The sequence below is a fragment of the Pollicipes pollicipes genome, unplaced genomic scaffold (assembly GCF_011947565.3).
Source record: "Pollicipes pollicipes isolate AB1234 unplaced genomic scaffold, Ppol_2.1 Scaffold_4002;HRSCAF=4701_pilon_pilon_pilon, whole genome shotgun sequence".
NCBI lineage: Eukaryota > Metazoa > Arthropoda > Thecostraca > Pollicipedomorpha > Pollicipedidae > Pollicipes > Pollicipes pollicipes.
In genome coordinates this window covers 4,682,675-4,693,079 of record NW_023596420.1, presented here as the reverse complement: position 1 = coordinate 4,693,079, position 10,405 = coordinate 4,682,675, and the positions used below count along the sequence as shown (strand labels likewise).

Below are 10,405 nucleotides of genomic sequence, written 5' to 3'. Positions count from 1 at the left end.
TTTCTTGACGTCAACCGGTGAAACCCGAGTAATGGTCACAAAACCATAGTGATGTACAGGAATACCGAAAAGTGTCATTTTTGGACATTTCATTGAAGATTTGTTTTTGAAGATAGCATTTGCGAAGATCCTTAGATTGTCAGGGCTGACGAGCGCGTATATTTTTGCAACCACGGTCAAAACCTATAGATATCTTTAGATATGATGCAGCGTATAATAAGCGCGAGTGCAGCCACCCTCCTCCCTGCTCAGACAGTTGGTGATTAACAACAAGGCATTTCATTAAAAGCTCGGCGTTCTCCCTGAGCTCCCCCCCCCCCCCCACCACCTCACGATACCTGACTGTGCCACTACCCTCAATCACTTAAGACCAGCGTTCACTGTGGGCTCCTCGACGATATTGTAGGTGACGCAGATCTTAAGGCTGCTCTTGGGACTACATGACCAATGCAATGGTTTTCATTACTTTTATGGGACCTCTTTGTTTTCTGCCTTCTGTGGTGGATTTTGGAGGTGCGAAATCAAATCAGGTATGGAGTCTCCATCAACTGTTTGTTTCATACTCCATTTCAGGCTTAGGGTGTTCGCTGAATGCCCTCCAGTTCCCTCCACACCATCATTGTCTGCGCTCCAGTATTCAACCAACACAATGCGGTATGGAAACTGCACATGTAGTTAGAGTAAAACGGCGTGTATTTTTTGTTGGAAGTACATACGTAACTCTGGTGATTATGTGAGTTCAATCAATGCATTCCTTGACTGATGTGCTTTCTCTGGTTGCAGATGAATGACAGTGGACTTTGCCCAATTTCAAGATTCCGGTGTCGCACAGCCCACATCAGGTCCAATAACTGGCGGCGGAAATAAGATCAGCAATGGCTCCAAACTTTAAGTGTTGTTGCCATTGCCAGTGGCGTAAAAGATGCTGTGATTGTATTGCCACGTTGGCCTATTTCTCTTTTTAACATAGCCGTTGCCGTAGCCATCTCTCCGTTGTTTATTTGTGTTCGAATGACTTGTGAAAGTAAGGCTAGGACACTTGCCTAGCTACGACCTTCGATTCAACCCGGTACCCGGCAAGTGCACATGTAGGGGCCCCCGCAACAGCGTAGCGCCTCTGAACAACGTAGCTATCCTTAATGTTTCCTCAATTACCACCATCTAAATCAGCGAAGAATTTGTTTATCTGCTCATGAAGGAGGTCTAACTGGTTGTTTCACACCGGCATCGGAGCCTAGTACCTATTTCCCATTGACTTTCCACATACACCAGACCCGGGTTCCTGGTTCCCACTAGTTCTTTCGCGAGCATCAAGCTCTGGTACATGGTTTCATCAGCTGGTTCAGCAACCAGAATCAGGGTTCTGGTTCAAACGGCTCACAACAGGACACCCCAGATCCCATTTCCTGACACTCATTGGCTCATTCGCAAAAACCGTCCCAGGTAACTTCCGTAGTTTCTGTCATTGAAGGTAAATTATCTGAAACAAAGAATGTTTTGCATGTTTTACCCGTTACTAACAAGCTCAATGTTCATAATTTCGGTGCGTTGTGTAGATACCAACTGGTGTGCTGACAATATTTCCAAGTGTATCAGGTACTTGTAGCTAGTACTTTATACTGGATATTATTTCCGCTGGCCACCCAGCATGATCCCAGCCTGGATTTGGTTCCTTGCTTATTATTTGCTTGACCACACTTGGGACTAGATCTAAATTCTTGTTGGATCTCTCGGCTAAATTGGTTGGTTGGGTTGGGTCTTGGATCTTGGTACATCCCTGTCCATGTTTCAAGCTGGAGCTTGGTGTTTGCTGGATGCCCTGACTCAGGATCAAACTGGAGTCTTGACCCTTCTGGCTCTCTCAGCACAGTTCAGTGCGGAGTCCTGGCTCTTGGTGGATGTTTCGTTTGATTACACACTTGTTCCTGGGTTCTTTTGGTTCTGGAACGAGCTATTAGTCCCTGAGGTGACATATTAGAAGCCAGACATGCATGTCTGCTCACGGGGAAGAAATGTCATGGCTTGCCCATGTCAGTGATCATCCGTTCCAAACACACGCGGTGCATTTACATTTACTCTGTTATTTGTGTGATTTCAACGCATTTCAAAGATCACGTCTACAATCTTGTGGGTATTAACCGACAACGTTGAAAAATTGAAAGTTCTCTCTAAGGTGCACACGTGTGCTGCTGTCATTGAAGCAAGGTTCGCCCATCAGCAGGCAATCCTATGCCGTGATGACCTTTGATTCTCTTTAGTTTAGATAGACTTAAGTGGCGACAGCCTTGTCGGACGTCGCCGCTTTGGACTGCACTGCCAGCTTTTAAACTGTCAGCCGTTAAACAATCCCGACATCAACCTTTTTAGTCCAAATTTCCTGTTGAACTTCATCCCTTCCTTTGCTTTGACCTTTTACCGTTTCCTGATTTAAATTTTTACGCTGTTGATCTTCATTGAGTCCTTCGACTTTTTGCCTTTGGTTTTTTCGTTTCCACTTAAATCACCAGCGGCTGTTGCATCTCTCGACTATTTGCCGCTACAATTTTTGTTAGCCTTTTTCTCCTACACTTTTTTCCATTGGACCTTTTGTCCGGACACGTCCCTCGGGAAGCGGCCGGCCAGCGTGAAAAATCTCCGACAGCACTGCCGGCGCCAGGAACGATATCACAAAAAGCTTGACTGGGGTGCGCAAGGCAGCATATGACAAGCCAACAGCAAGGTGATGTACCTCATCACAGTGTACGATGAGGCAAGTTTTAGTGGGATGGTGGTCGTATCAATGCAAAAAAAGCTCCAGGTCTTGGATATTGTCACGAATCCCTGCTAATGTATCATTGTAGTCGACGAAGTCGGTCTTAGCATGACTACGTAAGAAACGAAACAAACATGTCATGACGGAGAAATAACGGTGTAAGAAACAACACTGTGGCATGGAGATTTATTGCAAATTTCGGACAGTCCTTCTTAACTCCATTCAAATCCCTAGCGTGCAGCACACCACACATCGCCTGTCGCTGACTTCAGATGGCGCTGCGGTAGCGCGGCGCGCTGACGCCGAGCGGGCCCGGTGGCAGCACCTGTCGGCGTCGGCTGCCGCCCGCCCTCTGGACCTATGGTGCCGGCCGCGGCCCGTGACGCTGCTGATGCCCTGGATTTGCCCCGGTAAGGAGGAGGCAGTGCCGGGGAGAGCTGCAGCAGTGGAAGGCGAGCAGTGTGGTATTTGGGCTTAGTGGCTATCTGCCAAACGCACAACAGCTCCTCCTCCTTCACACGCGCCCGGGTGGCTTGTTGGATAGCCTTCGCTCAGGTGGGGGTCAAGTTGACCCGCCTGAGATTTCAGGACCTTAGAGAACCAGATACGCAAAATTCGCAGAGTGTGTTGACATGTAGGTGAACTCACTTGGGTCAAAGTTTGAGGTTCCTAGGTCATGACCTTTGGGTCAAATCAGGTAAAATTAAAAATTGAATTCCAGGCTGGTCTCCAAAGGGCCCCTAAAACCTAGATAACTGTTCTAAGTAACAGGTCACATGCTCATTTAAGGTCAGTGACCTTGCTTGACCTTTTGAAGGTCATGACGACCAAAATCATGCAAGACTGCTTTGAGTTTGGCATTTGAATAAGCGACAAAGATTACGCCAGGCAGTATGTTCCCAAGAACAAAATGTTGACCTGGGTCATTTTACGTCACTGACCTATCCTGCCATTTAAGAAGATCATAGAATATGTATAATGCGGTTTCTGTTATCAATGAATTTGAAATGAGCACCAGAGACTACTCCATACAGGAAGCCCTCGAGTAATGAAACAGGTTGGTTTTGACCTTTGACTGACCTTTATACCGCATCCTAGGTCAATGTTATTTGTTCATCCAATGGTTGTGTAGCCTGAGAAAGTATCTCAGAAATGTATGGCTTCGTCTAACACTCAGTTGTTGGATCAGATTGAACGATTCCCTAGAAATTCACTTCACTGAAGCAATGGCCTGACTTTGACCTGTCATGGGTCAGCGACCTTGCACGTTGTACTTCATATTTTACGATCTGCTATCTAATTTTCTATAGCTATGCAAAATTTGGCAGGGCTGCGCCGCACCGTTCGGAAACCATTCCGGAAAAACCTTTGAGGGAAAATTTGACCCCCACCCGACCGCGTGTTAAGTGAACTGGAGACTACATCCCTGTCTGTATCAAGTTGAAAACCCCGGCCGGCTTGAATTAGACTGACCTGCGACCTTGGGGGGACCACTGTCCGTCCACATCCATCTGCGCTGTTCTAGGACCGTTCAGTAGGAGCGCGACAGTGAGCTGGGTCAACCTTTTTAACACGTTGCCCATAAACGTTGTGGCAAAAGGCAAAATTCCCACACGAGGCATACCTAACGCCACAAGCACTGACAGTTCTTTTGTCGCTCCCAAACCCCAGCATGGACGCCTCTGTGTTTCCCACCGTTCCGCCGGCGATGCAGGCGGGTGCGCCACGACGATGAATAGCGCAGAGCTGCACCCTGCTGCCGACGGCGCCGGCGCACCAGGGCGCATGCGAGCTGCGCCACCAGGCTGCGCCACCAGCTGCGCCACACGTCCACGCAGACGCTGAGGTCCCGCGGCTCTGTCGTGTCTACATGACTGCTGGTAGGCGGCACGCGTGGATGGACGGCTGCTCCAGCAGGGACCGGCGCAGGCGGGGGCCGAGGACGGGACGGTGTGAGAGGGCCTCACCCAGCTATGTTTGCACATTCACATAATGCATATATTTTGCACATGTATCGAGTTTGGGACGCTCTGGTCACAAGTTTCCCGCTTGTTCCGCAAACATTTCTCTCCACCACGCACCTAGCGTAGCTCGCTGCCTTAAACGGTCGCTGCATGACGTCATCGCTGCGGTGTCAGTACCGACATTCTGTAACGCGTATGAATGGCTTTCGACGTTTGGCCTGAATCTTAGAGATGCATGGCAAACGAAGCGTCGAAGATCCTGAGTATTGCACGGGTCCGATTATATCCAAAGCGAAAGTGAAAATCGTCGTCTGTCCAACTGCTGTGCCAAGGGTATTGGTTGATCACGAAGCAACCAATTATCAATCATTGAGCGTGTGATGGAAGGGAGTGGTCAGTGATATTGAGTATAATGATGTATATCAGTGGCACAGAAGGTGCAACTCTTACAGTGCCGCCAACTAGACCATAAGAAACAACTCAAAGAACATTCTTGAGGGTGGTGGCTAAAAGCTGCTTCTTATTCATGCTGTTCGCCAATGACTTGAGCTCTTACGTGTCTGATGACGTCACCGTCATCCAATTAGCGGATGGCACGCAGACCCTCGTCAGCGGAAAATAGAATGATTGGAAGCAGCTCATTGCCGGGATGAAACGAGGACGCAGCTCACCACGTAATAATGGTTTTGCCACAATGGAAAGAAAATAAGCGCATAAAAGACACGAATGTTAGTGATCGTCACTCGAACGATGCTGCGAGACTTGCCGCCAGTCACGCTGAGGTTCTGTGGTACAGCAGTCCTAGCTGACGATCAGCCAGCATTATCGGAGTCACCAGTGACCGTCGCCTCCACTCCCCAGCACATGTCGACACAATGGCCCACAGATGCGCTGGAATGCTAATAGTTTGGGTTCACGCGCGCCATGTGATCTCGAGTGCGACTTCAGAGAACATTGCGCAGGCAATGGTGCTGTCCTTAGTCAGATACTGCCTGCCTGCATAGGCTCCTGCAGCGAGACTCAGGTGCATCGAGCGCAGAAGGTTGTAAGTTATTGCGCACGAGTGATGAGAGGCAGGAGGCAAAACGACCAGACATCGGACTCTATGAGACCACCTGGATGACCGACCGCCGAAAAGCCCGTGGGCCAACAAACTGTGTGTTCAGCCCGAGCTGCCTGAGGGCGGGTATTGCGCGATCGGGCAGCGTGCAAATCAAAGGCATGAATACGCTGCTGTCATGCCGAACGCCGGACCCTAAGCAAATCCACCAGAAGCGTAAGGCGCTGACTTGGCTATCGGGGCGTGGAATCGTTGAATAAGCTTGGCGTAGACCCTCGAGTACCGGCTTTTCGACGTCACGTAAATCAAGTAATGCTGTCCGCGTGGCTGATCAAACTGTGACATTTGCAGTGTTTTAGTGTATGCCGTTCAAGTGTCCATATCATGGGGCGTGTATTTCCCTGCCCTTGACAGGATTGTTCTTTCACTGTGCTCCCTGCACGTTTTATCTACTACGACGTGCCTAAGAAAAGCTACCACGTGGATTTTATGGCAATTGTATCATCATTCGTGATACACAATCGACACCAGTAAAGCAGAGTATGACGACTGAGCACTCTACCCGGTTGAAGCGCTCCCCACCCCCGACTAGCTCATCCGACACACCCGTGTGAAGCATGGACACCGGACGCCCCGCCTCTCTGCTCCAGCGCCCTACTCTAACATCTGTCGGCCAGCCTGTCTCCCTCTGCTCGATCTGCTCTTCGAGCTTGTTCTGCTCGATCGCTGCGCTGGGTGCCGTGACCGCGGTGCTGCTGGATTAGCTGCTGTCCTCCTGCCTGTCCGCCGTTTGGCGTTACCCCAACAGTGACGATGCTATTACGCTCGTCTCGACCGTCGTCTGCGCTTTCACCTGCCTCTCGGCCGTATTCGGCGTCACGAACCAGTGGTAACTGGCTCAGGACGCGGCTGATGCCGTCCAGACGGCGCTGCGCCACGCCATAGTGGCGTGCGGTCTGCGCTATGCCTTAGAGGCGCGCGGCCTGCATCATGCCATAGTGGCGTGCGATCTGCGTCATGCCATAGTGGCGCGCGGCCTGCATCATGCCATAGTGGCGTGCAGCCTGCGTCATGCCATAGTGGCGTGCGGTCCGCGCTGTGCCAAAGTGGCGCACCGTCTGTGCCACGCGCTTGATAGCGTGCGCTGCAGCGCGGCTGGCATTTTGTTACCGGACAGAGCCACCTTCTGTCGGATATCCTGCAATGTCATCACCATATGTATAATACTGCATCAGTTCTCTCTGGCTGAGACAGTTTCACCACCGAAGTGAGGATGGTAATGACATGCGTAAGATATTGGGTAATGACATGCGTCAGCGTCAATGCTACAGGTAACGACATGCGTCGGCTCTAGTTGTGTTTGAGATGTCGTCACAGAGTAACATGCCTTAAAACAACTTCTCCCTCGCCAGCGCTCTTGGTTTTATTTGTTTCATTTGTCTGGACTGGATTTTCGGAACTGTATGCGGTACGCATGTTTTCAATCCAATCCACCGATCAATTCATCCTTTCGAGATTTTACAAATCCAGATCTGTCTAGCCTGGCATGGGAAACCTCTGTCATAACAATCTCATAATTTGTGGACGGAGCTTCACCCTTTTTCGCCGCGCCCTTTCCGAGCGAGGTGAATGTGTTCGCCCGGGTTCTTTAGGCGACAAATATATGTACATGTACTGGCTTAATCCCCACTTGTCAAATCTATGAATCGTCCCACAATCCGGACCGGTTGGGTTCAAGGTTATAGCCTTGGCTCCCAATGTAGCTTAGAAGGCTTATCGATTCATTCAACCGTACCAACGCTATAAACTTAGCATCCCAGGTGTCGCAGTCTTTCCTACTTCATCTCATGGTAACATAAATCTGAAGCATGGTAAACACATCGTTTTTGATTTATAGCGCAGATGTTTGTCCATCTCCTCTTGTTATGTGTTAAAAGACTGACCCAAATTCCACGGTTTGGCAGTGTTGCACGATAAGCAATAAATGGGAGGCATTAAACTGCTTTTTCCGCACACGGCACCTGTGCAAACTTTCCTCGACTCTGCTAAATTCGCCAATATTTGCCCAAAGCACCATTTGCATCTTTTCACCACCACTCGCTGCCACTGTTGTTACCAAGCGCGTGGCCGTGGCTGACGGCTAGCGCAGATACCAGGCTAATAGGACAGTAATAGTAAGTGTGACGTAGAGCACATTTCAAGCCAGTACGCATGTAATGCCCAATCTACGGTGGTCAGCACGACAACACCCGAACACAGCATCCGGACCCGCATCTTTGCTGGCCATCCCAGAATGCACCCAAATGCGAAACACCCCCTCCAGGTCGACTACTCTGCTGCTGCGAAACGCGGGCCCCCACCCCACGGCGCGTTTCAGCACGCACGGTGAGCCATGTCATCAACTGGGCTGAGCAAGAGCCACACCCCGGTGAACGCCTCGCTGAAGCCGAGCCGGCGCAGGAGGGCCACGCTGGCCGTGTTGTCCGGGGCGGCGCCGGCGCACGGGTGCAGCCCGAGCCCGACGCAGGCCCGGCCGAGCGTCGCCATGACGGCCGAGCCGTAGCCGCGCCCACGCCACGCCTCCTCCGTGTGCAGCAGACCGACCGAGCCGCTCTGCTTGAGCAGCACCCAGGCGCGCAGGCAGCTGGGCGGCGGCGGCGTGGCTTCGGCCGCCTCCGGCAGCGCGAACACCCCCGCCGTCAGGCCGGCGGCCAGCGGGCCAGACACGAAGCCGGCTGGGTCGACCATGCCGGCCGTCCGCTCCCAGTGGTGCAGGACCTTCGCCAGGTGCGTCTCGTGCAGCGGCTGGATCACCACCCCCGGCAGGCTGGGGCACACAGCTGAAGGTTATTGGCTGGATCACCACCCCCCGTAGGCTGGGGAACACAGCTGTAGGCTGTTGGCTGGATCAACACCCCCAGCAGGCTGGGGAACACACAGCTAAAGGTTATTGACTGGATCACCACCCCCGGCAGGATGGGAAGTACATAGCTGAGGGTCGTCGGCTGGATCACCACCCCCTCTAGGCTGGGGAACGCATAGCTGAAGGTCGTTGGCTGGATCGCCACCCCCCGGCAGGCTGGGGAGCACATAGATGAAATTATTTGGGCTGGATCTGCCAGCGACCTGGGAAATACACTTTAAAGCTCTGAGGCTGGACACCATGCGCATCAGGCCGAGGAAATCGCATGCAACGTTGAGCGGGTGGACCAAGACCTCCGTCTGGTCGCGGAACATAGGACTCTCAGTCAGTCATCGTAGCAACAACATGGCGGGCTACGGTACACAAGTATAACCTCAGCGGCTAAACTGGTGGGTTCTCTGTATCTGTCGAACACTGCGAATAACTTGGATAAGTTGAAACGTCATACCCCTATTGGAGACCACCATAAAAAATCACAGCCGTATTGAACAACTTACCGTTCTGGAGGGGCGGGAGCTTGATCCAGCACGAAGACGCGGTACTCTTCTGGGGTGTGCACTGAGGTAACATTCATCTCGCTAGCCACTGAGAGCAGTGTCGACGTTATGAACTGCGGCAGATTGGCCACGTGCACGGGCCGCCACCATAGGCTCTGCGCAACCTCTGCCGACCTCAGAAACGCCTTCAGCCGGGACAAGTTCCCCTCAGGAGTGAAAAGGTGAAGAACGTCGTGATTGGCGCCGCATTTCTGGAAATGCACGGATAAATTCTCATGACCAGGCATTCGCCGCACATCGTTCGGCACTGACTGTTGGAAGGAAGGAACTGTTGTTTTTTTATTCTCGCAGTCGCGTTATTCAAACAATTTCCCAGTCTGTCAACGGCGTTAAGCGTCAGCGTCAGTATAGCAAGACCTAAAGCAACCCCCGTGCGCATGAACACAGCAGCACTGGCTGCCCATGAACACAGCAGCACTGGCTGCTCGTCTCATCAGCACTGGCTGCTCGTCTCATCAGCACCACAGCACTGTTGTAGTGCTCACTGCTGGCGCGCCATAGACACGGACGTATGAGCGACGGCACCTCCGTATTCTCCGACGACTCGGACGCGATTGCCAGACGCGTGGGGACGCCGTCTAGCCATCCACACAGGACGAAGCTGTTGACCTCTTGTTCACTTCTTTATGACTCGCCGGCGTCTCATAAAGGGGTGACCCTTCATTGGTGCGCTCGATGCATAGGACCCGGCTACACAAGCAGCACGGGGCGGCGGCTGGCGGGCCGGCCGCGCGGGGGCGGTGGCGGTGGAGCCGGGCACGACGCTCACCATCTGGGCAGCGAAGGGCGGCAACGGGATACCGAGGGCGATGGGGTCACGACATGAGAGCAGAGCGCTGTCGAGGTCCTGCGCGACAGATACAGCCACGGCAGCTGTGATCGGGCTCAAGGTCAGGTCGCACGCCATCGTTCCGCAGCACTTACACTCGTGTCCGCCGGCTGCGTACAGCTTGATTACACACGGACACGGGCCGCCGGCGTCGATGTACAAGGCTTCAGCCTGAGCAACGCCCATTCACAGCGTCTCCGCGCCGGTATCAGGTGTCCAGAGGGCCGAGCCGATCCCCTCACGATGCGTCACTGATAGCCGGACCCGGGGGGTGCGTCGAGACGACAGGCCACAAACGCGGACGTCGGCCATGCCCGTGC

At 52.5% G+C, this 10,405-nt stretch overlaps 1 pseudogene; it reads right to left on the bottom strand.

Annotated features, from left to right (window-relative positions):
- LOC119093422 (dynein heavy chain 2, axonemal-like) overlaps positions 1–8,524 on the bottom strand; it is a 33,800-nt pseudogene extending 25,276 nt beyond the window's left edge.
- Positions 8,525–10,405: the final 1,881 nt, after the last annotated feature.